This window comes from Dermacentor albipictus, chromosome 1 (assembly GCF_038994185.2).
Source record: "Dermacentor albipictus isolate Rhodes 1998 colony chromosome 1, USDA_Dalb.pri_finalv2, whole genome shotgun sequence".
In the NCBI taxonomy this organism is placed as follows: Eukaryota; Metazoa; Arthropoda; class Arachnida; order Ixodida; family Ixodidae; genus Dermacentor; species Dermacentor albipictus.
In genome coordinates, this window is record NC_091821.1 from 338448691 (window position 1) to 338476469 (window position 27779).

At 49.1% G+C, this 27779-nt stretch overlaps 1 protein-coding gene across 2 annotated transcripts in view; it reads right to left on the bottom strand.

Moving 5' to 3' along the window:
• krz (beta-arrestin protein kurtz) overlaps positions 1-27779 on the bottom strand; it is a 48475-nt gene that overhangs the window by 11274 nt on the left and 9422 nt on the right. The window lies entirely within an intron of this gene.

Sequence of the window (27779 nt, forward strand, 5' to 3'; positions counted from 1 at the left end):
AATGTATCAGAGGCAACTGGTGTGGCTATTGCCTATCATTTTCGCTTGCGTCGTATTCATGCCTTAGGTATGCATGCAGCATCAATCATTCATTGGTAGGATGTTGGATGGCACTAATGTCGCTGTGTACAAGTGCCTTGCCACATGACATTTTTTCCAAATCTCGGACACTTTGCAGCCCAGAAAAATTAAAACTACATCTAGCATCATAAAAAGAAACTATTTGGATTTTATCAATAGCCTCTGCAACATCTCAGATTGAAATTCAAACTTATTGTTTCATTAGTAGTACATATATACAGTAGATGTTACCCAGAAAGAGGTCCCACAGTTAGGAACTGCAGCGGGACCTCTTGTCTTTAGTTACATAGTAATATATAACTATAAAGGTGTCAATTGCAGTTAGAAACAAATAAAGAGTGGATTACACAATTTATACAGTGTTAAAGCAATAAAACCTATAGCAACACATCATAACATTAAAGAATTTACATAATAATCAATGTAAAAGAATACATAGAAGAGATGCAGTTTACAAGTTAGTAATAAGACCTCTCGGTGAAAGCTGGTACGATTATAATGTAGGTGAAGATTTCACATGAGCCGGTAAATTATTCCACATTCTCAGACTAGCAAAACAAACAGTTTGCCATAGTTGCTGTGCGATTTTGGAAGTTACAAGATTTTTAAGGAGAACCTAATAGTGTTAGGTTTAGCAAGGCTATTTCTGTCAATGACAATCTAATTGTGGGTTTCTAAGTAGGCAGTAAATAACAATAATGTGGTTGTACCAGATAATTTTATTTATTGTGAGGAGACTTAACTCAGTGAATATTGGCGTAACATAAGCGTTATAAGAAGCTGATGCGATGATACGGACAGCATTACTTTGGATGTGCTGCAATGGAGATTTACGACAGTGATATGCAAGACCCCAAGAACTGATACAATAATTCAAATGCCTATGAATAAAGGTATAGTAAGACAATGTCAGGAGAATGTACTTTGCATAGTAGTGTCTGGCCTTTAAAAGCACCCTGATACCATAAGCGGTTTTCTTTAAGAGGCTGACATGCAAATAAGGTTTTACAAAGGAGTATAATTGAACACTTAAGAATGAGCACTCATTCGTTGGTAATATCGGGTGAAATGCTATGTACACTGGTGGAAGGTTAGGTCAAGGTTTATTGCGTGAACTAAAAACCATAAACTATCTTCTGAGGACTAATTAGCAATTTTATTTTTTACACCAACAGCTGATATTATTTAGTTCATTTAAAGGCTCAGTGTACAGATGTCATTATGGGAGGTGTAAACAGTTGTGTTGTCCATGTACAGAAGACATTCAGTAGAGGTTCAGCAGTCTGGGAAATCATTAATGAATAAGTAAAAGGGAACTGAGTATGGACCCCTGTGGAATGCCAGTGTTAATTATTTTTGTGTCAGACAGTACTTGTGAAATGCAAACATGTTGCTGTCTGTCATGTAAATAACTTCGCAGTAGCTCTGAAGATGGACCTGCTATGCTGTATTTGCTGAGTTTAGTAAAGAGAATGTTGTGACTAAAAAAATTGAATGCTTCTGAGTAATCGATAAAGACAGATCCTATGAATCTGCCCCTATCAATTTCTGCTTTGATCTTGTCAGTGAGCATGATTCAAGCAAGGTTAGTGGAATATCCAGGACAAAAAACGTGTCTTGGTGTTAATAGTTCAAACTTGTTCAAGTAGTTAAAGAGGCACTGTTCTATTAGTTTTTCTAGTGCATTACTAAAACATGGCAAGACTGATATAGGCCTGTAATTTGCTAATAAGCTGATGTCTCCTTATTATACACAGGAATTGTTTTCTATCTTTTCAAGTCACTAGGGAAAACAGCAGTTTTAAAGATTAAATTGACAATGTGACTGAAAGCTTCACATGTGCTGTCAATTTCCTTGATATGATAAGAGTGTGTGGAATCTAAACCAGGTCTACAATTTTTAAGATTCATAACCGCTGCAAACTTCACTGGGTGAAGTTGGAAAAAGATAAAGTGATTGTTGTGACAAGCGTGACATGCGAGTGTCATTACCACCGGGAATATCAGGCACAGTAGCAAAAAAGTTGCTGAACACACGCATAACATCTTGTGGATCTGTAAGTATGCTGTCTTTTTCTTCAATTTTCGTTATTCTACTCCTAGTAGTATTCTTATTTAGAAATGCATTAAGTACCAGCCATTGCTTTTAGGAATTGTTCCCGGCTTGATTTATTACATTTTCATCACTTTTCATCGTTTTTATCACTTCGTTAAGTATGTATGACAATAAGGTGCAAAATCTTTTGTACTGAAGTTTTAAGAGATTGGTTAAATGGTCGATTTTTGCATTTATGATACAGACTTTCTTTCTTGCGCATGCTCTTCAACAACCCTGGTGTAAGCCAAGGGTTTGAAGGGGAGACAAAATGTTTACGGCACTTAACTACTGTGGTTGCTGAAGATAGACAAGCTTTAATTATGCAAGATAACTCATAAGAAGCATCAGCATCATTTAATGATGTTACGCATGACCAATCTGAACTGGCGACTAGCTCTATGAAGTGTTTTTTGTCAAACATGGATTTTGTGTGCAGAGTGTCAAAGGCATGATTAAAATGTGGAAAACGGAGCACAATTGGAATGTGGTCGGTTACGTTGCTTCATAAGACGAAAGCCTCAGGGTTTGTTGAGAGAGTATGAGAGTACCCAAGTTAGAGAGCTTCCCACTATATCTAGTGGGAAGTTGTAATAATATGTCGATACCATATCCATGACAGATGTTAAGGTATGTTCTGCTGTAAGCACAGTCTTCATCCAGAAGATTGATATTTATGTCTCCCATGATAACTATGTTTTTGTTTTCATTTGAAACAGTATTCAAAATTTAATCTGGAGCACAGAAAGATGTGTTTACACTAGAACTCACTGATCAGTAGATGCAGCCAACCAGAGTGCTTGATTCACCGGTATTGAAACATGATTTATTGTAATCCATACTGTTTTGCAATCAGACATACAAATGTTTAACTCTGGTCTGTGTAAAGTAAAGATTGTGGAACGGCCATGACTGGATGACATGCGATGGCACTATTCCAGAGTGTACGATGGAAATGAAAACAAATTCTTATTGTTATCACTTAACCATATGTCTCTGTGACACAAACCAGTTAAAAGATGATCACAGCAGGTGAAATTCATCAGTGTTTTTTGGGACTTCTTGCATTAAAATGGATAACTGAGCAGCTCTAATACGACAACAACGATGCTAGTTCATTTGATTCAACGTAAGCCATGTGGGAAGAAGTAAAGAAGTGCTATTACACATGGTTAGCAAAAATTCTCAGATCGGCCTCATCTTGAATGTGAAAAACCCTGCTGTCAGTGTTCTTCCTTGCCTTGATTAGGCAGTCGTCTGTCCATAGGAACTGCCAGTGACTTTTTCCACAGACATAGCTTTTGAAAATATTTTTGTTTTCCTGCGTCAGATTGTCGTTGACGTAGATCAGCTTTGATTCTGTTCCTTGAAAGCCTATAATGCTAGTCTGAAGACGTGCCTTACTTAAGGACTCTGCTTTCTTTGCCCTCGATGTGAAAGTTGCGAATAAGTTTTTTGTACTTGAGGCAGATGGCACACGATGAGCACTGTCGATATTTCCAACAGCCTGAAGAATTGCCACAGTCTTTGCCTTGAGTGTAGGGTACACCCTTTAGTTTAACATTATTTTTGTGCGAGTATGGCTCTAGCTCATTTACTTTCTTTTCCAAGGTTGCATTTCTAGTTGTAAGTGCCGAGTTCACAATCTTCAGTTTTTCGTTCTCAGACTTCAATTCCTCAACAGTTTCATTTAAGCAAACCAGGCTCCCCTGGAATTCATTAGTCCTTCTTAAAGGCACAAACAATCGTTTCAGGTTCACAGGATATCTTCGATTTAACGCTTGCAAGAACTTGTTGGATTGCAGCAGCCAGCTTTCCCTGCAGAACAGTTCGAAGTGTATCAAGACTCTTTGCGATTTCAACATTTGAGGGCATGATGCATGCAAAGAACAGAGGTGAAAACTCTAGTGGTGGCAGCAGTTGCAATATGCAAGAGTTAAGAAAACATGAAAACCGAAGCCCGCCTGTGCAGGGAATAACAGATGCTTATCAGCAGGATTCGCAGATGCTCACTCGTGCACGCTCACAGCCACTGCCACTAGTGTCAATTATCAGGACATGTCCGGTCATTTATAGGCTCTGAAGAAGACTGTGCTGCCGCTTCGCTGTGCAGAGTATGGCGATCAGTACTGAGTCCACTGGAACATGTGCAGAAGCAAACTTTAGGATGCATTGTCACTGGATCTGCACGCCTTGGGATATCTGTGCAGGGAATAGCAGATGCTTATAAGCAGGATTTGCAGAGGCTCGCTCATGCACGCTTGCAACTGCGGCCACTAGTGTCGATGATCTGGAGGTGTCTGGTTATTTATAGGCTCGGAAGAAGGCAGTGCTGCCGCTTCGCTGCGCAGAGGTCGGCGATCGGTCTCGAGTCCGTTGGAACATGCACACAAGCCAACTTCAAGATGCAATGTCACCAAATCTGCGTGCCTTGGGATTTCCTTGCAGGGAACAGCAAATGCTTATTAGCAGGATTTGCAGAGGCTCGCTCATGCACCCTTGCAACTGCTGCCACTAGTGACACTTCTCCGTTGAAGATCTTGTGTTTAAAGCAATACTTCAGAAAATAGTTAATTCGTTACTGTTAATTGATAACCATAAGTTCATAGTAAAACATACTCCGAGATGCTGAATAGGTCAGTTCGTTGCATTCTCGTAATGAGACTTGCCACAAGTCGGCTGAAACAACACCCCCCACCCCTGTAGTTCCCTATACATCAGTAATCTTTCACAAATGGTAATATTGAAATAGCCACCTTCAGGCACTTTCATATTCAGCGAAATTTTGACCCGTGCCTTCTGGCACTATTACTTCCTAAGAAGTTCGCCTCGCGCGTTATGCTATCGTACAATGAGCAAATTTTTATGGTTGTGGCAGCATGTACGAAGGGCGTAAGGGATGGGGGGGGCGACTCTGGAATAATGCCTACCAGCTGGAGTTCTCTATTATAACGTGCACGCAAGGCACGGTAAACGAGCGTTTTCGCATTCCGCCCTTTCTTTAATGCAGAAACCGAGGTCGGGAACCGAACCTTCGACCTCGCTGCACAGCAAGAAAACTCCGTAGGACGCTGCGCTGCGAGACATCACGAAAAGAACACTGCGAGGATGTAAACTAAGCAGAGATCTGGTTCCTCTGATTCACGCGCACGGAGCCTATCAACGACGCATTTTTGGCGTCGCGGCGTCAATCTTTCGCTACGGCTTTGATTCCAGCAGAGAACGTGCTCCGCTCCACGGCAGGCCGGTCTGGGCCGCGATTTTGTAGCGATGCCTTTTCGCGCTTCCTCAGTGGTCATAGCGACGCTCCGTCCGCGTTATTAATCGGATCAGCCCGCCGTGAGCGGTGGACAGAATCGACTGGCATAGAATCGAACGGAAGGCTGGAGTAGGCGCGCACAAGCAAGCAAGCGCAACCAGCCCTGTCTTCCAGACGGCGCCGCGCGGAGGGAGGCGAAGGTCAATCAGAGGCGGACCTTGGCAAAGCCCTTCTGGTTCTATTGCTGGTTGGCTGATTAGATAGCTTGTGCTGCACGGCACATAGATCGTGAGATGAGGCGTACGGTAGTATAGAATATACTGTATATTCTAGGCGCTACAGTAGTACCACCAGCGCGTAAATCGAAACGCGAACATGTAATAACTAATCAGAATGCCAGTTACGCGTATTCACATAAAAATGGGATGTGTAATCTCTATTTGGCCGGTTTTTATAAACAAGGAGTACTCCTACGATTTTGGGGAGATCTTAACTAAGCCACTGTTACAGGTGCAGATAAACCTGGAAATGGAACGCATTGGTGTTGCTTGCGACTTGTTAGCGTCTTTGGTAACGGAGATCCCGGCCTCGCAGTTCATCGACTCGAAAGCCACACGAGCTCTTCCACAACACCTCAATGCGAGTGCCCGATGTGGAAGCGCCAATCGTCCAGTGGTCACGCGTAAATAACCTCCCTGCACTTTCTTGTTTCCCTCTCTCTCTGTCTTTACTAAACACCGGCAAAGTAAACCAGGCAGCAGGGACTTACAGCCGGCTATGGCACGTCGATCATTCGGGCCGACCGACTCTCGCTACAAAATCCCACCGAAGTTACACAGCCCCTTGAAATGCCGAAATGACGAGCACCGAAGCAACTGCACGGTCGCTTGGAGCCTCAGAGGGCGGCGAGCTCGATCGATGCCGTGCAGATATGCCGTGAATTAAATATCTTCGAGCTCCAGTGTTCACCTCGCAGGGTGATTGAGAGTCGATATTGCTGCACTCGAGCAGCGGCTAGATGTTTCTGCAGAAGGACTAACTGCAGGGCTAGTTGATCTGACATGTTGAGTGGAAAACTACGCGCGGATAAATTAGACACAGACACATGGAACAGTCGAGGACAAGCGCTACCACCAAGTCTCTATTATTGTTTCTAAAACGCCTACAACGGATAGTAGTCGGATGACAGTTCGCGACTGACACGTCACTCGGTGACCGCGCCCTTGCATTTGGAGACGTATCGCAAATGCCCCTCATCCGGGGTGCCCTGTGGGCGTTAGGACGCCGCAACAGAGTGTGTCGCCCATATCGTATCCAGAGAGCAAGCGCAACTCGAAGCGGAAACGCCATTTCCGCGCCAATCTGTGAAGTGCTACAGTGTGGGTTCAATCTTGCCGCTTTGCGAGAGCCTTTGCGAGAGCCTTTGCATTAGGTTTCTTGTCTTTCCTTTCTGCAGCGGGGAGTGAGAGAAAGGAATGAATGCAAGCAAGGCAAAGTTCTTTCACTTAAAACTAGGGGTGTGCGAATATTCGAAATTTCGAATACGAATCGAATATTTTCCTTATTCGAATCGTATTCGATTCGAGAAATGCATATTCGTAAATTCCCGAATATTCGAGGACGGCCGAATAATGGTCGAAACGGCGAATATATTCGGACAGACTGTGAATAATTTAGCAATTAACGAATTATACGCTTGCTCCACATTCTCCTAAGAACATGTTTATTCACCGAGAGCTTCACATGATCCGCTCATTATCTGTATGCTCTGCATCAAAATGGCAAGTTGGGCCAGTTGGTTGGCATTCATAGTAAGGTTCGTTACAGCGCAACACAAAACAAGGACAAAAAGAAGGTACAAAACGACGACACAGCGTTACAGCGCTGGGATCTTAAGTACTGTAACGAACCTTACTTTGAATGTGTACGCTCTGTCCCAGTCTATTGGCATCAGGCTCGTGAGACATGATCAGTTTCGATTTTTTTTTTACCAAGCTTTATTCTAGGGCTCTTTCATAACAATATATGATGTACTTTCGGGCTTTGTAAGTATGCGCAATAAAATATGCACCTAGAATATGTTACCTGGACCAATGTTGTCACAGTGCATAGAGGGCCTTTACTTTCTGAACATGTTAAGCAGTCAATTCTCCTTCGCGATAATCTGTAACAAGCGTTTACCTGACAGAGTACCTGACGTGACCTGACATTACCTGAGTGCATTACCTAGAATGAGTGCCTCTTTAACCTGAAGCAGCCTCGTAAAATGCAATATTATTTTTAAAAGGGTAATAAAGCTATTGTTACCTCGTTTTGCAATTGTTTTCATAGTACACATGTATTCGATATTCGATTCGATATTCGAAGACAGTTTTTCGCCTTATTCGTATTCGATTCGTATTCGAAAATTTCAATATTCGCACACCCCTACTTAAAACGTATCCGCCCTTCGCGCGTCCACATAGTTTTCGCAGGATCGCCAGTGTCTCGGGCGTATATGTGTAATTTATTCTGAGGACAGCCGCGCGCTGGTGTATATCCGATACGTTCGCGTCGATCTGACAGGCGGTTTCAGGCCCGCGGACCTGCCGCAGCCCGTGGAGACCGCGGGCTGTCTTTCAGATAGGCACGGAGTAAACACGACAGCCCGCGCCCACACGTTCGTCTGCGGAGAAAGTCGATAATTCGATATCGGCTATGACTGCGCAGCTATGGAGAGAGACAAGGCGAAGGCGCCATGTACGACGCCTGGGGAAAACGGAGCCTTTATTTAGCATTTCTTTTTCTCTATTGTGGCTGCAGTGAGCGCTGTTCTGCCCAGGGAGTTTGCGCTGAAGGAAAGAAATACACAGCCAGGGGCGTAGCTAGGTCGTCTGGCACCCGGGGCCCATAGGTATTCTGTCACCCCCCCACGGCTGTAGTCGAGGAAGGCGAGGATATCAACAAGTTCCGGGTGTGTTCAGACGTATATGACACCCCCCCACTGGCCCCTTGCACCCGGGGCCCATCGGCCCCCCGGCCCCCCCCCCCCCCCCCCCCCCCTGTTGTTACGCCACTGTACACAGCCGTAATGCACAGAGGAAAAATCTACCCAGCCGGGCGCCCACACGCGATCATGCACCAGTCTCTCTCCTCTACAAAATCTGGGGGACGTGGTGTAAAATTAAACGTGTGCGCAAGGATGAGGAGGAGATGCAGAGGAATAGCATCCCGCGCAATATACGTGTAACAAGAAAGCGAAAATATGACAAAATAAAAGTACTTCTTCAAAAGCCGTACTACGTCCTGCGATATTGCGCACCTGCACGCGCTATCTCAATATTACAACAGTTAAACGAAAAGTGGAATTTGAAGAAGACCTAATTATACAGTCAACTTGGCGCACAACGCAGGCCTGATATATATTCAGTTTCACATGCTTGACCGACCACATCGGTGAATATTAATTCCAGGCGACATTAATCCGCTTTTTGTGCTGTTTACAGCTCCCGTGCTTTATTAACATTCCAGGCGGCAGCTCGCACGTGGTACTTGCGACCGTCAAAGTCGGTCCTTGCCTGCGTGCGTAGTGAAAACCTTCGTAGATAGCGAGATGCCAGCACGCTTTGAACAGCGGCGGCACACACGTAAGCCATCGGCCTAAAGCATTTAAAAAGCCTAAAGCATTTAAAGCGGGACCCCGACGACGCTTGGCGCGTTCAGCTTTTCTGCAAAACATCGTTTTCAGTCGCAACGTTAGCCTGCCTAGCATACACGCCACGTCACCTGACGTGCAGACCAGGAAGCCAAATAACACCGTCAAAGTTTACTTCTCTGCAGTAAGACTTATTATGCAGAGGAGCCCGTTTCAGGCATTCACTTCGTTTTACAGGCGACAAATTTTGTCTTGTAAATACTCATGTAGTACAAGAGCAGCCATAGTGGTGCAGCTATGAACGCCACAAGGGTAACGGTAAGCGTCGCCGGGAATAAACTGACAAATGTGCATCAGCCCTAGGTTGAAACTGGTCCCTTTCGATTCTAAGACAGGCGCTCAAACGAGTGCAGCCCAGAATGTTGGGATTTGAATATATCGCCGTCCGATAATTACGAACGTATCTGTGCAGCAACGGAAGCATTAATGCGGTAGCGTTAGGTGTGTCAAAATGGAAAAAAGTGTGGGAAGCCGATCACGTGGTAGAGAGGTCGTGAGAGAGCTTAGAAGAGAGAGCGCGAGCGCGTATGTATGTATGTATGTATGTATGTATGTATGTATGTATGTATGTATGTATGTATGTATGTATGTATGTATGTATGTATGTATGTACGTTGCAAATGACGGTGGCCTGCTCTGGACCACCTTCAGTTGCATTTCGCTCCTCGAAGAGGCAGGACGTACGTACATTTGGATATTGTACCTTCGGGTATTTCAGAAGTGCGATTGGTTTGCGAAAGCCAGTTAGTTGGCAAATTAAAGCCGCCGTAAAAAATAAGTCGCCACGCAGCCGATCGTTATCTTCACTTTCGCTTCAGTGAACCCGCCGCATCGCTAGAGAGCAGTAACAGGAATCTGCGAACAGTCGCGTGCTTCAGCACATGGCTAGGTAACGCGGAGACGCCGCGGTTTATTTGACGCTCGGTGTAAAACGGCGAGAAACGTAAATTACAGGATCGAGACAATCAAGAGTGGACAAATTAACGGACGAAAATACGAAGCCACCAAGCCGCGAGCACGTGTTCAGTGGGGCTCGCGATATGAAAAAAAAAAGGGGGGGGAGGGAGGGGAACACTTGGTCTGCACCGAAGACCGCGTTCTTGTTTCTGAACAAAAACCAAGAAAGCACGAAAAGACATACACGCTCTCTCCCCCAGAAGAGAGCTAGCACGCGTTAGCGATCGAGTAAGGTACGAGGTCACACGTTTGCCGCAATTGCTTCATTACCGAATAGACATGTTTCGTTTCATGCCGACACGAACTGTATACGAATACAAAATGTATCGGGACAGCCGCACGTCGCGTCAGCCTCGGTTCTTGCGCAATCCACCGAGAGCATAGGCGGTGATGCCACGGGCATTTGGTTGGTGCATACTGCTCCCTCTTATGCTTAAAGGGACACTAAAGGCAAGTACTAAGTCGACGTTGTCTGTGAATACCATTCCAGAAACCTCGTAACTCTTCTTTCTTGCCAAGAAGAGATTTAGTTTACGGGAAAATTGCACCTGAAGGGTCCGGATACCTTTTTCGAAATTCAAATCTCCCGCCACCCAACCGGGGAAATGGTGACGTTGCATACGCCATCACCGCCCTTTGCTGCCGTCGGTGAGTGAAACGGCGCCCGACAGACGGCGGCGCCGAGCCAGTGAGTGAGTGAGTGTCAACTTTATTATTAGAAGGGGTAAGGGATAAGGGAGGCTAAGCTACGTAGGCTTCCAGGTTGTGCTTCACGATGGAGTCTTCAGCTCGTGCCAGGACCCGTGTTTGGATGTCTCGGTCGGTGCTGGAGAGAAGAGCCTCCCATTGTTCGTCGGTGGGGGGTGACGAGACGAGGTCGGCGGGCGGGGGATCTTCCGGGCAGCCCCAGAGGATGTGGTTCAAGGAGGCAACGTCGCCGCACAGGCAGCAGCGTGGATCAATGACACCAGGGTGGATGTGCGAATACACTAGGGGGCACGGAAAGGTGCGGGTCTGGAGGCGACGCCAGGCGATCTCGGACCGCTTGGGAAGACTGCCATGTGGAGGTGGGTAGGCGTACCGTTCGAGGCGATAGTGCTGGGTAATGTCGTGGTAGGTGACCAGGGGCTCCGGCACCGGGGCGTCCAACGCGGAGGGGCCCACCGCTCGGTCGACGAATCCTCGAGCGTGTTGGTGAGCCGACTCGTTGCCGGGGTGACCCGAGTGGGCGGGGACCCAGACCAGTTCAATGTGACACGGCTCGTCCTCCAGTAGAAGTGGGCGAAGGAGCCGTAAGGTGGAAGGCGAGACGAGACCTCGGGCGAAATTGGAGATGGCGTGCTTGGAGTCGGAGAGTATGACGCTGGCGTTGGTCGAGGTGGCGGCTAAAGCGATGGCTGCCTCCTCAGCCTCGACGACGTAGGGCGTTCGAACGGTGGCGGCCGTGATTGTCGGCCCCGAGGGTGCCGAGGGTACCGAGGAGGGCGAGACGGAGACGACTGCGAAGGCGTCCCCGGGCGAGGCGTATCTGGCCGCATCCACGTAGGCGATGGCCGGGTGGTCGGCGTACTTGGCGTGAAGCATGGCCGCACGGGCTTGGCGGCGGGCGTCGTGGTGTCCCGGGAGCATATTCTTGGGTAGCGGCTTGATAGAAAAGGCTGCCCGAAGAGCATGCGGTAGTGAGACCAGGTCTGGCGGGTGAGAAGAGGTGTCATGACCGATGGAAGAGAGGATGTGGCGACCGGTCGGCGAACGATGAAGGCGTTGCACCTGAGCGGTGCGGTGAGCTTCGATCAGTTCGTCGAGCGTGTTGTGTACTCCCAGGCGGAGGAGACGTGCCGTGGACGCGTTGGGGGGAAGGCCGAGAGCAGTCTTGTATGCACGGCGGATGAGGACGTCGACCTTGTCGCGTTCCGATTTGAGAAGACGAGTATAAGGAAGGCCGTACGTGAGACGGGAAACGACGAAAGTGTCCACTAGGCGGAGGAGATCGTGTTCGCGCATGCCCATGCGCCGCGCTCTGACACGAGCAAGCATGCGCGCGGTTTGCTGAACCGAAAGCGAGAGCTGGTCGATGGTGTGAGCATTATGGCGGTTTGACTGTACTATCAGCCCGAGCACCCGGAGATGCGAGACGACGGGAACGGGAGAGGAATTGGCGTGAATCGTGATGGTGGGGTGAGGCGTCTTGTGGCGACGCCGGTCGGGGGGCCGCATGAGGAGGAGGGCCGATCTGGCCGCCGAGCAAGCGAGACCGGCCGCGTGCACGTGACTTGTGACGACGTCAGTTGCGCGTTGCAACGTCTGCTCAATGTGCCCGTCGGAGCCAGACGCAACCCAAAGAGTTACGTCGTCCGCGTACAGGGTGTGTTTGAGATCGGGGATACGGTCGAGCTTGGCGGGAAGTGAGCGAAGGGCGAGATTAAAAAGGAAAGGCGACAAGACAGCGCCCTGAGGGGTACCACGAGATCCAAGCGCATACGTGGGAGACGCCACGACAGAGCGGCGGATTCGCCGCTGCAGCTTCTTTTCCGTCAAGTAGCGCAGACCGTTCGGGCATCCCGCGACATCGTATGGAAGTTCAATTATGTATTTCTCTGCTACTTGCAGTTTGTCCGAGTTTCGCGAGCCAGCAAAACTAGCGCAGTACTACGCGCTGACTGCTGAAACGCGAAAGCGTGGGCGGCGCGGAGTGGAGCGAAAACGAAACTTTCCGACCGCCCGCGTAGTTGTCGAGGGAAATTTCAATTAGTTATTTTTTCTAAAAGTGAAATAGAACTCAAAAAGTAGCATTTTATTTCGTCTCATAATACAATACAAGGATGTTTTGTAGAACGAGTGGTTGAGTACTAGTGACAGAATTTAACTGAGCAGTGCTTTCGTCATCGGGCAAGTACTTGAGTGCCCGGGTGGGTCTCTAATCATGCCCTGCATTTACCTCAATTTCTCGATTATTAAGGCTCTGGTTGAGATAATATTGAAGATTATCGAGTACTAATCTATCACTTTAGCTTGACTTAATATGTGCCTTTAGTGTCCCTTTAAAAAGTAAGGACAAATACGGGCGCCAGCGTAAACATATATATATCGAATTCTCGTGCTGAAGGGCCATATTTAGGAAAAGCCAATCATACGGTAATGCCGCGTGCTCTATATATACATATACACGTCGTGTGCGGCGCCTTTGCGTTCGATATATCCAACCTTACTTTCGCCTCTTACCTGTTCGTATTCCTCACAGCCTCAAAATTTGTTCGATGTACGGCGAAATTCGATGTGCGCGACTCCGATATACCGCAGTGCCTCTGCTTGCCGCATGCGAAGTGCGTAGGTGAAATGAAATTTCGCAGAAGCGAAGCTGCGCACCGCAAGCACTGCGTTGTAGCTGAGGGAGCATGCACATACATGGTGAGAAGGAAAAGGAAAAAAAAAAAGAAAATCTGATCACCTCACCAGTAATGTACCGAGATAAGCTTCCTCTCAAAAGCTAAGTACCTACAAACCTTTGAGGCGCCGCCTCCCGCCATGTTTCTGCAAACACGGTCCGATATCTGACGTCTGCGAGATAAGAGCTCAAAGTAAAAGCGCATGCAGGTATACTTTGCTTCGCAGACGGCCACCCCGTGCGCGTGCCAGCAATCACGCGGTCTCCGTGCGGAAGCAGCGCGCAGCCTTCTCGCTCCATGCAACCTCTCGCTTCTCAATCAACGTCCAGAGGGCGAGCGCTAGAGGACGCGTTATTTCCGATGCGCCGTGTTTCCATTACGGCAACTACGTCTCGTGCGTAAACAGTCAGTTCGCCGGCGTCTGGCTCTCATCTGGGCTCCGGGCGTCAACAGGAGGGTGAGGACAGGACGTTCAATCGCCAGCCCAGAATGGTCGTCGTGCGCTCCGCGCTACGAGAACACACGTGTACCAAGCGCCTCCGCAGGACGCGGAGGGCATGCACAGCTTTTCTTTCTTTTTTCCCCTAGTTTCGGTTATCGAACAACATATGTCGGGGGACGTGGCGCGCGGAAACCCACAGGGCGCGCACTTCCGACGCATTTCCGACGTATATTTGGTGTTGCGTGCAGAGCGCGTTTATACGCTGAGCATGCATGACAGAGCCGCGGGAGTGACGTTTACCGAAGTCCACTCCGAGCGGAAACAGCATGACACGTATTTCGGCTACGGTTTTAGCTTGTCTACAAACGTATTGCAATCTTAGCGCAATACGCCATTACCGGAAATGTAGACGTGCACGGAACTATTGTGTCATTGGTGACGTGGAGGTTAACCATGCAGGTCGTACCAAACTCCATTGCAATTATGGGGTGTGTTATGCTTGGTTGTATGGTGCAAATGCAGTAACTTCGTAGTGAGTCCACTGCTGGTCACCTTGGTGACACCCGCATTTATGGTCACGTGAAGCACCGTTTCTTCTGGTCTGGTCTCTACCGCTCCGTGCAATGATATGTCGCTAGCTGCGGCCAATGGCAACGCCGCAAGCGGTCAGCTATGCTTCCTGCAGGTCTGCTTCACCCTATATCGACATCCCTGCCGAACCGTTCTTTCGTGTTGGGCTCGACCTTCGTAGGCCCTTTCAAACCTCGACATCAGGCAAGAAGTCGGTCGCCGTCGCGACACGATACGCCTTTACCCGCGCCTTCACAACCAGCTCCGCTACGGATGTCGCCGACTTTCTTCTTTATGACATCGTCTTGCACCACGGTGCTCTTGGACAGCTTCGGACCGGCCTACGCCGGTACTTTAAAGCGAAAGCCTTGCTAACCGTGTCGAGCCGAGTTTCGCCGTTGCCAGCAATTTGACCTTCATTTGACCGCAGCTGTGCCGTAGCCTTGGCAATGCATCACATGACTCTCCGCGCCGAGCTCCGCCGCAGCCGCCGGCTTGGCGCATGCGCTCTCCGCAGGTGGGTCGCCGCCTGACCACGTGACTCGCCTAGCCAGTGCGAGCTTGGCCATGGTTGAGAGCGATGCCGGGCCGTATTCCGTGAGCGTTGCGCGGATGCGGAAGGCTTTGAGCCTTCGTCGGCAAGCGGCGTCTATCCCGCGGATATCGCCCGGCCATAGCTATCATATTTTTCTGGCTATGGCCCGGCAAGCTGCTTCATTGGAGAGGGTCCGCAATGCAACAGGCGTCGCACCGTCGAGATCAATGTAGCGACCGCGTTCGCGCCCTGTCCGTTGGTGCTTCGACGCTGCGCATGTTCGCGGCGTCTCCTCTCCCTGCGTCACAACAGGCGTCGCACCGTCGAACGGTGCGTGTCTACCCAAGCCTAATAAGAGTCGTGTCTAGCCACCGACCGAGGCACAACCGTCACACCTGGCCTAACGATGATTGTATACCTAAGTATAATAATTACAGCTAAATCAAAGGTTAACGAAGTGAAACCAAGATTTAAGCAGGCTAAACCAAGCTTTCGCTTCGTATATCCAGGGTTAGCTCAGCTAAGCCGCAGCTCGTATTTTTGTCTCGCGTTGTCGAGGACATCCTGATTTAATGCTTTACCCGCCGCAATTAAGCTCACAACCGCTTATCACCCGCAAACGAATGGGCTCACAGAGCGCCTGAACCGAACTCTCACCGATATGCTTGTCTCCGCCGACGACCGCGATTGGGACGTTACTTTGCCGTATGCTACTTTCACCTACAACTCGTCCACCACTGGCTACTCACCCTTTTATATTCTCCAAGGATGCGAATCTTGTCTGCCTCTCAATACTTCTCGCTGCTCTAGGCTGCAGATCCACTACGTACGTTTGCGATGGCACAGCGCGCGCCGATACAACTCAACGTTTTTTAAGATTCCTTTCTAAAAACGTTGGATACAACTCATCAGACCGCTCGTGCACGGCTCCCATGCAGTGCCCCAGGCTCCCCAGAAGGCCGTCGCCACAGAGGCGTTTGTTCCCTATCGCTACTGTGCTCTCCGCTTCGCCGTATCGGTCTCTCTGAATATCCCGCTACGACGGTTGTTGCGTCAAGTCACCGGACGTTACATAGGAAATTGAACTAGTAGTCGAGCCAGCTCTCGCTCCTACCAATTTTAACGCGCACCGACAAATGTGTGTATGTATGACAAGCGAACGGCACATGCACGCAGTTTCGAAATCTCAGTGCGATATCGCTGCGCGCTGCAGACGGCTCGCGGACAGCTTGACGCGCCGAAAGACCAGTGTCATGTAACGTCAAATGGCAAGTTAACATCATATGTTCCATCCAGCGTAGCCTCTCAACTCTCTCTCGCAAAAAAAAATGTTGCTTCTCCGAAAAGAAAAAAAAAAGGAGTTATCGTCTCGCAGTCAGACCAGGAGGAAAGCACAACGTTCGCAATGCCCCCGCACTCGTAAATTCTTCACTCAATTACCGCCACTTTTCGCGCAGCGGTGTCCGCGGGAAATATCGAATCCGCGGCCTCTGCTGGCTTCGACCGCCGTCGGCTTTCTTCGCAGTTCCTCCCTCACTACTTGCTGGGCCACGGCGGAAGCTTTTATGCGTTTACAGAGTTGCATTCGAGGCACTCTCGCTTCCTATGATTACCGCACAGCAGCTAGGAGCCACCTCCCAGCGTTTTCCATTGCCTCCACCACCCCCGCGCTCTTTTCACGCTGGCGACCTCCTTCCACTGCTGCATAAAAGACGCCGGATGTTCCCACTCGGCACTATGTGCCGCACTTGTCATTCAGCAAGATCGAGGTTCACTGCAGTTGTTTAGATCACGGTGTCGGAAAGCGCTTCATTGATTCTTTTTTTCTTTTCGTTCTGGGTTTCCTGCGAGGGTGTTATTCCTTCGACGCTCCTCGCTGCACTTATGCCCTCCCTCCCTCCTCTTCCGGCTGGCTTATCCAGCGAAAAGCCAACAGTCCCAGCGAGCAGACTAGGAAGGAGAATCAGCAGACGTGCAATCACGTGAACAGCGGGTGTAAGACGAAGGAAAGAAAACCCGGCAGCCACTCTTGCAATTGCCACGAAAATCACCGCGAAAGTATCAAAAGAAAGAAAAAGAAGCGCCAGTGAAGAAGCAGACGAAAAGGGCACGGAAAAGGGGAGCAGTCTATAGCACCGACATTTCCTTTCTGCGTGCGTTTAGGTTTTTCTCTATTCATTTCGGTCACCTCTTACTTACCCTCCGATTCGCGGTCCATCCCTCATAGCGAGTTTACGCCATTGTCTGCAAACAACAAAGCGACGAGCGCGCCGTTTGCCACATATAGCGCGCGTGTACAGAACGCTCGCCGACAAAGGACCTCCTGTCCTATACGGCAACGCAGCGCCGGTACGAATACACGCGCTCACACGCGCTCACACGCGCTCGCTCGCTCGCTCGCTCAAACACACACACACACACACACACACACACACACACACACACACACACACACACACACACACACACACACACACACACACACACACACACACACACACACGCGCGCGCGCGCGCACACGCGCACACGCGCACACGCGCACACGCACACACGCACACACGCACACACGCGCACACACATACACACACACACACACACACACACACACACACACACACACACACACACACACACACACACACACACACACTCGGGGGTGGGGGAGGGGTCTCGCATTTTCCGACGCCATATCAGTCCCCGCGCCTTGCCGAAGGGTTTGCCACACACAGGCCCACTGTGCCCGCCACGTCCGGGAAGTTCAAAAAAGAAAAAAAGAAAAGCGGCGCGCGAGTGCTAAAGTGACGCAGGCACACATACACATCACGTAAAAGCCGGGCATACAACAACAGCTGTCGTCAGAGCACGCGGCGTCGCTCCATAAACCGCACGTAACTGTCAGAGCTACTCGCAGTCCGTCTTGCGCCCATCTGCGTCCGTCACACGAACCGCGGCCCTGACAACTTCCAAAACACAGCTCGCGCTTGTCATCTTCAAGAACACTTAAAGGGCAACTCCGCTGTTTTTTTTAACCACATTAGGATACTGTCATCTTCAAATGGCATATGCCATTTGAAAACCACAATATCCTAATATGGTTCGACAGCCTTGTCCACGGTAGGGTGGTTCAATTTGCTTAAAAATTGATCAATACATTTAAATAACCAATAAACGAGATGCCGAAACCGAAACGGGTAGCTGATTCGTGTGACGTCACCAACAGGTAATGACGTCGGATCCTACACTACCAAATATAAATACACAGAACGCGTGCTAAACACGCAGTACACGTGGCGCTAACGCCAAAGAAGCGAAGCTGATGATGCCTCCTGACGGCACAGGGAGCTTTTACTGAGTTTCCGAACTAGACAGCGGCGATTTAAGCGACTACTTCAGCAACAGTGGTGGTGGTGTAGTCTCTGACGACACAAACACAGAGTGGCCATTAGAAAGTCACGAGTCGGCAACGCAACCAACCTTTACAACTCATTTTCAGGAAAACTAAATTACTTACAGCCATACAGTTTGGCACAGAGTGCAAAAGAGAAAGTTCCATTGATATCAGTGAACATCGCAACATCGCCGGAGTTGCCCTTTAAGAGCGACACTGAATCACTTGAATATATCTGGATTTACTCAGAGGAAAAAGTAGCAGTTTCGCACGAAAGCTGAAGCAGTGATTGCGATAGCAAATTATTGGACAAGTATACGTAGGAATCTTAGTAGTTTTATTGTCTGCATAAACTGCCGTAAACGCACGCTTACTTAATAAATTGAGAAGCACGATGCCACGCGCCGCACAGGCAAACATGACCACATCTCGCTCGATGACCGTGTACACTCGACGTCACAATGCTGGCACGGCCGCTCGATGATCGAGAGGCCGTGAAGCTGGTGTGGCGAAGACCGTCAGCAGCGGCGAGCGAATTCCCCTACGCGCTGCTTCTACCTTCAACGCGAACTAGGGGGGCGCGATGACGGCGCACACGAAGCCACAAGCTTTCTAAGGTTAGAGTTCTAGTACACTCTGCTCAGGTCGGCTAGACTTCGAACCCACCGCAGGTTACCTCAGGACGCGCGATCTTGCACGCGACAAGCGAAGCGATGGAGATGGCTGTCGCGTTCGCTCGTCGCCTACAAGTTGTACCCCATGAGCGATGACTTCGAGCGACGTCTCCCCAGAGTTGCCGGTATGAGGGCAGCAATATAGGCGCCGAAACTAGCGTGACGCGTGCTTTATTAACTTAAGTTGATGTGTGTTTTACTGTAAAAAGCAGCATAAAATATGTTTGAGTCTTGCAGTAGGTTCTTATCCTTGCACGTATAAAAAATCAATTGTTTGCTCGTTCCGTGCAACGATCGGAAGTACTTGAGTTATGTACATCCAGTTCCGGCTTCGCACTATTGGCTAGTCGCTCATAGCACTTCCGGGCGACGAGCGACGAATTCTAGATTTGCAGAACCGAGCGATCGCGCGACCAGATCGAGCGATCTGTTCACACGACGGCCCGATCCGTCACTCGCAGCCGTCGCTCGTCGCTGTCGCGCACAAAATCGCGCTCATGGGGTTTAGCCCTTATACTTTCAGCCGTAAGTCTGCAGTGAATCCCCGCCCTCGCTCGTTTTCGCTCGTCTATTACAGTGGAATGGCGAAAGCCTCATTCGATTAAATGCTACCGGGAACCAAACATTCCTGGCAACTATACGCCTCGTATCAGAGGTCACATGCTGGGCTGACACTACGAGGTAAAAAGCGCCTTCATTACCGCCAGCCACTGCTCCTCCACGAGGCTGCAAATAGTTCGTACTTCGCAACTTTCCCTTTTACCTAAATAAGGCACCACGAAAATAAAATTATTAGCGCGTAATTTTATACGTTTTCCCTCGTATATTATAGTGGAATGGTGAAAGCCTAATTCTTTATGGAACTGGAATAAAACGCTTGCTTCACTGCAGCTACTTATTGTCAAGTTGCATTTCAGTTGGCAGTGAAGTTCAATGAGTAAAACGGGCTCAGCAATGAACTGTGCTGCGGAATATTGAAGAATGAAATGCTCAGACTGCATACACTTTGTCCAGGTCTGTTGCACAGCTCATCGCTTCTGCCGATAAAAAGACTTCAACACCAGACACTACGGAGGTATCAAGTACGTCGCCATTTTGAAAATGTCGCATGACGATTTTGTTTGCTTCGGTGATTGGCTGGCGGACTAACACAACCCCGCGCGGTTTGTGTGCCTTAGTTGCCAACTGCCGTTTCTTTCACTTGTATCCTATACTATAGCAGTTAAGTGTCGCCAAGAGTTGATATAGGCGGCATTAGTAAATTATAAGGCCGTAAATCGACTTTGAGGCTATGGCGGCTATAACGAATGCTATAGCGGCTCCTGGTATACACCTGAGCGATTTCGACGCAGGCGTAGCACATGGGCCTTTTTCTTTCATTATAATTTTTAGTTTCGCAGCTAAATCTCATCACCGTAGCTATACCTTCAGTGTCACGTCACATATTTCAACGCATTTTCTCGGACACGTAGTCTACGAGCACAAAAAAAAAAAAGTCGACAAGTCTTGACAGCCCAAGTCTTTTTCAATGCAACACACTACTCTCGACAAGAATTAAAAAAACAAAATCAGTGACGTCACGAAGGGCTGGCGAAAGAACTTCGTGGCTGCTTCGCCACGATCGCCTCGAGGTTTTGAGTCTTTGTTAGCTTTAACCAAGCCGCAACAAAGGCGGGCCTTTTTGTTATTCCATAAGCGTACCTCAATTTGCTAAGACAGGTTAACTTGATAGTCCTCTTAAGCTGCCACCTCTGATGACCACGCGAAGACGACGATGCGCTGCGCTTCCCCACCGGCTTCTACGTGCTTAGCCTAATTTTATTTTCCTTTCATTCTCGCAGTCGGATCGCACCAATACAATATTAATTCAAAAGATTAAGACTACAACAGCCCAAGTTATGCACATGATCCGGCGAATAACAACCAAGACAAGAGGCATGGGGGAGGCGGACACGCTTAGGCTTGTCCAAGCCTTCGTCGTGTCTCGAATAACTTACGCTATTCCGTACGCACTACTCAACGAGACGGAACTCAAGAAAATCAACACAATGATCAGAAAGGCATATAAGCAGGCGATGGGTCTGCCAATCAGTACGTCCACAGAACGCCTACTACGACTAGGTGTGCACAACACGGCCGAGGAGCTGATCGAGGCACATTTATCCAGTCAGCGAACAAGGCTGGCGATTACGGAAGCAGGGAGGTCCATTCTCTTACGCCTGGGGCTCTCTGCCCCTATGAGCCATCCGCCGCCTCAGACTGTGAGCTTACCCCATGCCATCCGGAGAAAAATCACCGTACGTCCTCTGCCTCGCAACATGCACCCAGTGCACCACGCAGAGCGAAGGGAGGCCCGCGCCCTGGCCATACACAAGCGATACGGAACTTTACCCTCTACAGCCTACACTGACGCGGCTTCTTACTCCAGACGCGCAGCCACAACAGCCACCGTAGTCGTCAACACAGAACATCGGAGCAGCATTTCGCTCACACGAAACAATCCCCTCCAAGCCGAGGAAGCGGCCATAGCCCTCGCTCTCTCCCAAACAGAGGTTGAAGTCATAGTGACCGACTCCCAACAGGCGTGCCGCAACTTTGCTAGCGGCAGAATTCATGCCACTACACTCCGGATCATCAATCAAAAGCCGCCAACGAGATCAGTCATGATCATCTGGGCGCCAGCTCATCAAGGCATTCCTGGCAACGAGGTCGCCAACCACGTGGCTCGAGATCTGACCCACCGAGCCGACGCCGAGGAATCTGAACCCGAGCGCATGCACCCTCTAGTCTCTTACCAAGACATCACACAACACTACAAGCTAACCCGCAGAACATATGCACCCCCACACAAGTCACTACCTAGAGAGCAGGAGCGATTCCTCCGGGCTCTACAGGTCAATACATTCCCCCACCCAACCAGGAATCACCTCATAGACCCTACAAAATTCTCTCCGCAATGCCGCTTCTGCGCAGAGCCCGGGTCCCTCAGGCACATAGTAGGAGGTTGCAGAGCGGCACCATTAAATCATCCGAACCCTTACCCCACTAACGAGCTTTGGGAGAGAGCCTTGGCCAGCTCCGACCTCGAGGATCAGCAACGGCTGATTGCGAGGGCCCAGGACGCGGCCCGAGCTCAAGGCATTCTGGACTGAGGACGCCTCTCCCTAGCTGCTTCACCTAATAAAAATGTTTATTCTCTCTCTCTCTCTCGCAGGCTGCTGAGGAAGCATATTTGTGACAGAAAAAGAAAGGCAAGAGCTGAGAGGCTGTGAGGGGAATGAAAAGCAAGCACAATGGTTTCGTCCTATACACGGTTTCACTGTGTTAATTGCATGCACGGTTCCACAAAACAGCGCCTCTTCCTCTTCACAATCTCTCTCTCTCTCTCTCTCTCTCGCTATATATATATATATATATATATATATATATATATATATATATATATATATATATATATATATATATATATATATATATATATATATATATGCGCGCACGGTTCACTGTGCCGTTCTTTGATGGCTGAAATGTCAACAAATGTTCGCTGTTGCTTTCGTGTAGAGCAACAACCTTTGCTCCGTTCCGAGAATTTTACCTCTCCAATGCCTGTTCCGAAATCGGACTTTCGATCGTTCCCCTATTTTTTGCTATAGAGATCACGCTCATCGGTCTGCGAGAGTGGCTTTGATAGACGCGTTTTGGTGTCCTCGTCAGCCAGCTCATATGTGTTCGTTTCCTTCCGCACAAGGCACAAGGTACGCAGGAAGATAAAGATCAACGGTGGTCGAACAAGGGGTGTCTCAAAGTGGAGCCGACGTTTCTACAAAGGGACTTGTCCTGTTCAAGGCCTCTGAAGTTTCCTTCAAGGATACGCGATATCGGGCCAATGCAACACAGAAGAAAGTTGCCACGAAAACTGTATTCACGCACAGGCTAAAATAAAAGAAAAAGGCAGAGCTACGCTTCGCTTGAGTCACGTCCTACAGTTAGAATTGCGTATGTCGCCCTACATACGTTAAACGTAAAGCACCTCATTGGGACGTTACTGTGTGCGTACTTTCAAAACTTTTTACGCACGGAAACGCAAACGTAAGGAAGACAATTATTATAAATCAGGGTGCCGCCTCGTTCCCCGAGCCAAAGGTATCCAAGACAAGGCAATCTATTAGCTGTTGCTATGCGCATAAAGTTTCCTAATTTTTGTAGGAAACTTTATGGCTATGCGGACGCGTCTCGTTAGGCCTACGGGCGCTGGAATCGCCGAACAACCTCAGAAATTGTATGTGCTATGCGCTCATAAGTAATGTTTCAGGCGAGTTTAGCGGAAGCGAAAGCTCATTTCAATAGTTCCTGGCGATGAACGAGGGTGAGAGCGTAGCCATCACAAGAATCCACGATGAAGCGGGAGCCATGGGGGCCGCCTTAATTGTTCGACAACACTAGGGGCCCCAAACATTTTGGGGCCCCAAAGAAATAGCGTCGAGGAAGCCATTGCGCACACGCGAGACGCAAACTGCGTTTGAGTTTTGCGTCGGGGGTCACTGATTTAGCGGGGGCCCCAGAAGCTGCCACAAGACCTTTGCGTCAAAAGCATGGAGGAAGGCTAACCAAGGACAACCATGGAGGAAGGCTAACCTAGCACCTTAGCACCAAACTAGGCTCGATTTGTGGTAACGCGTGAAGTTCGTAAGCTAGGGGAAATGACTGCGGTTATCGCTTTCTCTGAACTAATGTGCAAAGAAGATTGGTTCATTAGACGCCGGTGATTCCGCATTCGATTGTCGATTTCATGGCTTGTAGGTGAAGGCACGTAAAGGTGGTTACTCAAAACTAAGCACAACATATGGCTTGCTGCTAACAGAATAACTTCAATTAAATGAGAAAACACGAAAGTCAAAATTACTCTTATGATAAAATCCTATATTTTCTTTTGATATTTGTAATAGCTATTTTTCGACGTTCGGTTGGATTGGCTGGATTGGAAATTCGCTTGCTTCACCGGATCGATCGTCTTTGCATTACTGACGAACTCATCGGTAAACGGCTGCTGTAGGGATTGAAGGACGGACTTCGTGATGAAAGCCAAAACTTGGGAGGGTTTATTTACATATTATATACAGGGAGGTGAGCGTCAATTAACAGTCGTACAGTCATTACGGGCCGGCAGCAACTCGGACGCTGCGGCCCGCGGCAAGAAGTTCGAGAGAGGTGAATCAGGGAATCGGGGACTGCTCCAGAGTGCTCAGGTCTCTCTGGAAGGCTTCTTATAAACCCTTCGAGCACTGTAAGTCACGTCATGTTTGACCAATAGGAGAGTCCGCTCCGATGACGCCACTTTCAGCCAATGGTAGGCGCCCGTGCGATGGTGTCATACCCGGCGAAGAGAGTCGGCGCCTTGTCCTCCACTCTTGATCACCTGATCCCGGTACTGCGGTCTTGCCTCGCAGAGTGGCAATCCACTTCTAAGGTGGAGAAGAAGGGGGCGCTCATGCTCCATTGTACGAGGCCCACCTGCTCCCACCTGCTTTGTACGGCTCCGCAGTGGTGGCAAATGCCTTCTTCAAAGGCGAAGAGGGGGGACGATTGGACTCCATTGTCCCAGGGCCCCTTCTAATCCCGGCGGCACACGACCTGGGGGCCGCAAACTTGTTTGCACGTGTCTCCTCTGGAATGTGCTTTCCTGCTTCTGCATTCCTCAATTAGCTGTGCTGCGATCCGATGTGGTCTGGGGAACTCGAAGTAGCCTCAGGAAACGGCGCCATATCTAACAGCTCGTCCTCGCCCCGGTTGTTCTGAATGGCCGGTGAACTCAATTCGCTGGCCATGAGGAACGCTGATAGAAGCTGCAGGGTACTGGGGTCGAGCCTCGTTTGACGAACTTCGGGATCCTAGGCCCTGGAGAACATACGTCAAACAAACAAAACAACACAGCGCTGCCCCACGTGTAAGCGCAGGCTCTTCACCCCTGACTCGCCAGGCTATTACTGAGTCAAAATGAACCCGGATCTTTTATTTCCCCAATTTTGACAAAACAGTTCCGACCACCCTTCCAAACAGCTATCCATTTCTCCTCGAATGCCGACAAGACCAGAGTACTATTGTTGTTGCAAAACAAAAGGGTCGTTGACGATGCAAACAACAAATGAAAACAGCCGAACATAACTTAAGTGGCCTAACTACACGAACAGCATGTTTCCAACCCTACCGCAGTGGCGTACTTATCGCACGTATTGGTGCCACTGAACAATCTGGTCAAGCTCACAAGTGCGTAATCACAAGCGCTCTAGCCTTGTGGTCACTATAGCGAACGCATACTTGTGTCGTAGGCAAACTCTTCATTACGCTTACTCACGTTTCTTCCTTTAGTCCCTCTAGGACACGTGACAAACGAACAATTAAACTCGCGGGACTTACACACTCCGCAGAACCCTTAAAATAATGCGTCTTTTAATAACTCGTTCCACGCATACTTATCAGAGAAGTCAGAATACGGCTGCCCTCAACACACACCAGCAACCCAGTCATAAATCTGCTTCCTTCCGTCCACACAGGACATGCGCTAATGGAACTAAGAACGCTTCTCAGTGCAAATCATGCACTCACTGAAAATCTACGCGCTTAACCTTACAAAATTCAAAAACACTTAAAAAGAAAGAAGGTTAAATAACACACACGCGCGTTACGATAGGCCTCTTAACAATAACCTTGACCCTCAGGTTACTCACACACGCAAAAAAAGCCTATCTACTTATTAATGAGCATCTCGCGAGACTACATGTTTACACAAACGCGTCTTTCAAATCTCGGAGCTTTCTCAAACCAAAACATAAACGAAGCTCATACCTTAATCCTAGTCTCAAATCGCGAAAACTTTCCGATGCTCAAAAATAAAAAACAAAACAACATGCTTTACTTCTACGGAAGCTCTTGGCCTCCCTTTCCAAACGCTTACGTCTGACTCATACTTTGAGTCGAACCCGGGGTGGCCGAAGTTTCAAAGCTACTCTGGCTGCCGAGGAACAACAAAAGGGCTGACTAACTATCAGCTCCCCGAAGACGTTACGGTCTCCTGCCAATTTGCGTCCTCGCGCGCCGCTTTCAGCACAAACTCGATTGACCGCGTCGCTACTCCCCACCTGGTCTCGTCCTGCCACCTTGCGTTTTTTCGAACTGCACGCTGAGCTATGAAAAGAACTACGGAACGACGAGGAGTTTAACAGCCTCGTGCCCTTTGTCCGCGTCCGTGCAGAACATGCTTCGCGGTCCCCCTTGGACCGGTGGTTTGAACGTTCTGGATGCGTCAACATCGTACTTGACGACCGCACCTTTTTCCTCGCGCCTTGCTCTTTTGGGTTTCTCGCCATCTTCGGCGGCACTACATTTGTTACCGTCTTTCGGCCTTTACCGCGCTTCTTTTTACGGCGCTTTCTCTTTGCACTCGTTTTCATGTCGCCTCGTGCCTCGTGCTGGCCGGTACACATTTCGTCGGCCCGGATCGGTCTCTTACCCGCACAGTCTGAGTGATTTACATTTAAATCAACATTCTCTCTGCCTCGACTGGCGGACAGCTCAACCGACTCTGGCACAATGCAGCAGGCTTTACTCGAGTTAGACAACTCGCACTCTTGCGAACTGCCCTCTACTACATTGCCCAGCTCACGCTGTGCATCGGCACACAGCCCGTCGGTATCGATCGCTGTCTCACGCGCACAGTCCGAATGATTAATAACTGAAACATCCCTATCTAGGCTATCTAGACTGGCGGAGAGCCGCACCGATCCCTGAACAATGCAGTTGTTCTCTCGCGAGCTACGGAGCTCGCCACCCCGAGAACTATTCTCAACTGCATCGTCCAGCTCGCACTTCACTTCTGCACGCACCTCTGGCTCTACATGGGTGCTCGCGACTGTCGGGTCAGCAGTACCCTTTTCTTCGCTAGCAACCTCGCTAACATTACCAGCGACGCACACGCGCGGTAACTGTGCCAATTTGTTCGCAGCTGGCCTAGCTGTCTCCACAGTCATCTGTTCACAGCACCTCGTCGCTCTCACTGCGGCCTTTAACGGCCTCTGTTGCCACTAAGGCATCGTTAGCAGCTAGCCTTTTCCCTTCACTTATGAATCGGCAGCCAATCTCACAGGCACTACTCTTCTCGTCGGCTTTTGGCGAAAGTCCGCTAGACACTTCCTCATCTTTCGCTCTGTACTACCTACAGAATTCTCAGACAGCCGTTGTCTCTGTGCCAATAACTGATCACAATGCTGCATCTCTTTGATCAGTGCTGCCTTCTCTCTCTCATACTTTTGCTCAAGCTCACGTTCGCGTTGATTCTCACGTTCGTGACGCTCATACCTAAGAGTAAGTTCTTGAAGCTCATGCTTCCGTTCATTCTCGCGTTCTTCACGCTTATGCTTACTCCTAAGTTCACGACGCTCTCGCAAACGTACACGACGCGCACGCTCCCGTGGCTCCTGTATCACCTCCCAAGCAAGCTCAATGCTTTTATCATCATTGCCACTATCGTTAATCGCCTTTATGATAGCTGGCGTTTTCATCCGTTCGTCCGCCTCAACTCCCAAATCGTCGCACACCAACAACAAGTCTAACCTCGTCAACCTTCTAAGATCCATGGCAGCTGCCCCGACAGGTGGTTAAAACTGTTTTCCTTAATTTGTGCAAACACACAATGCATCAAAC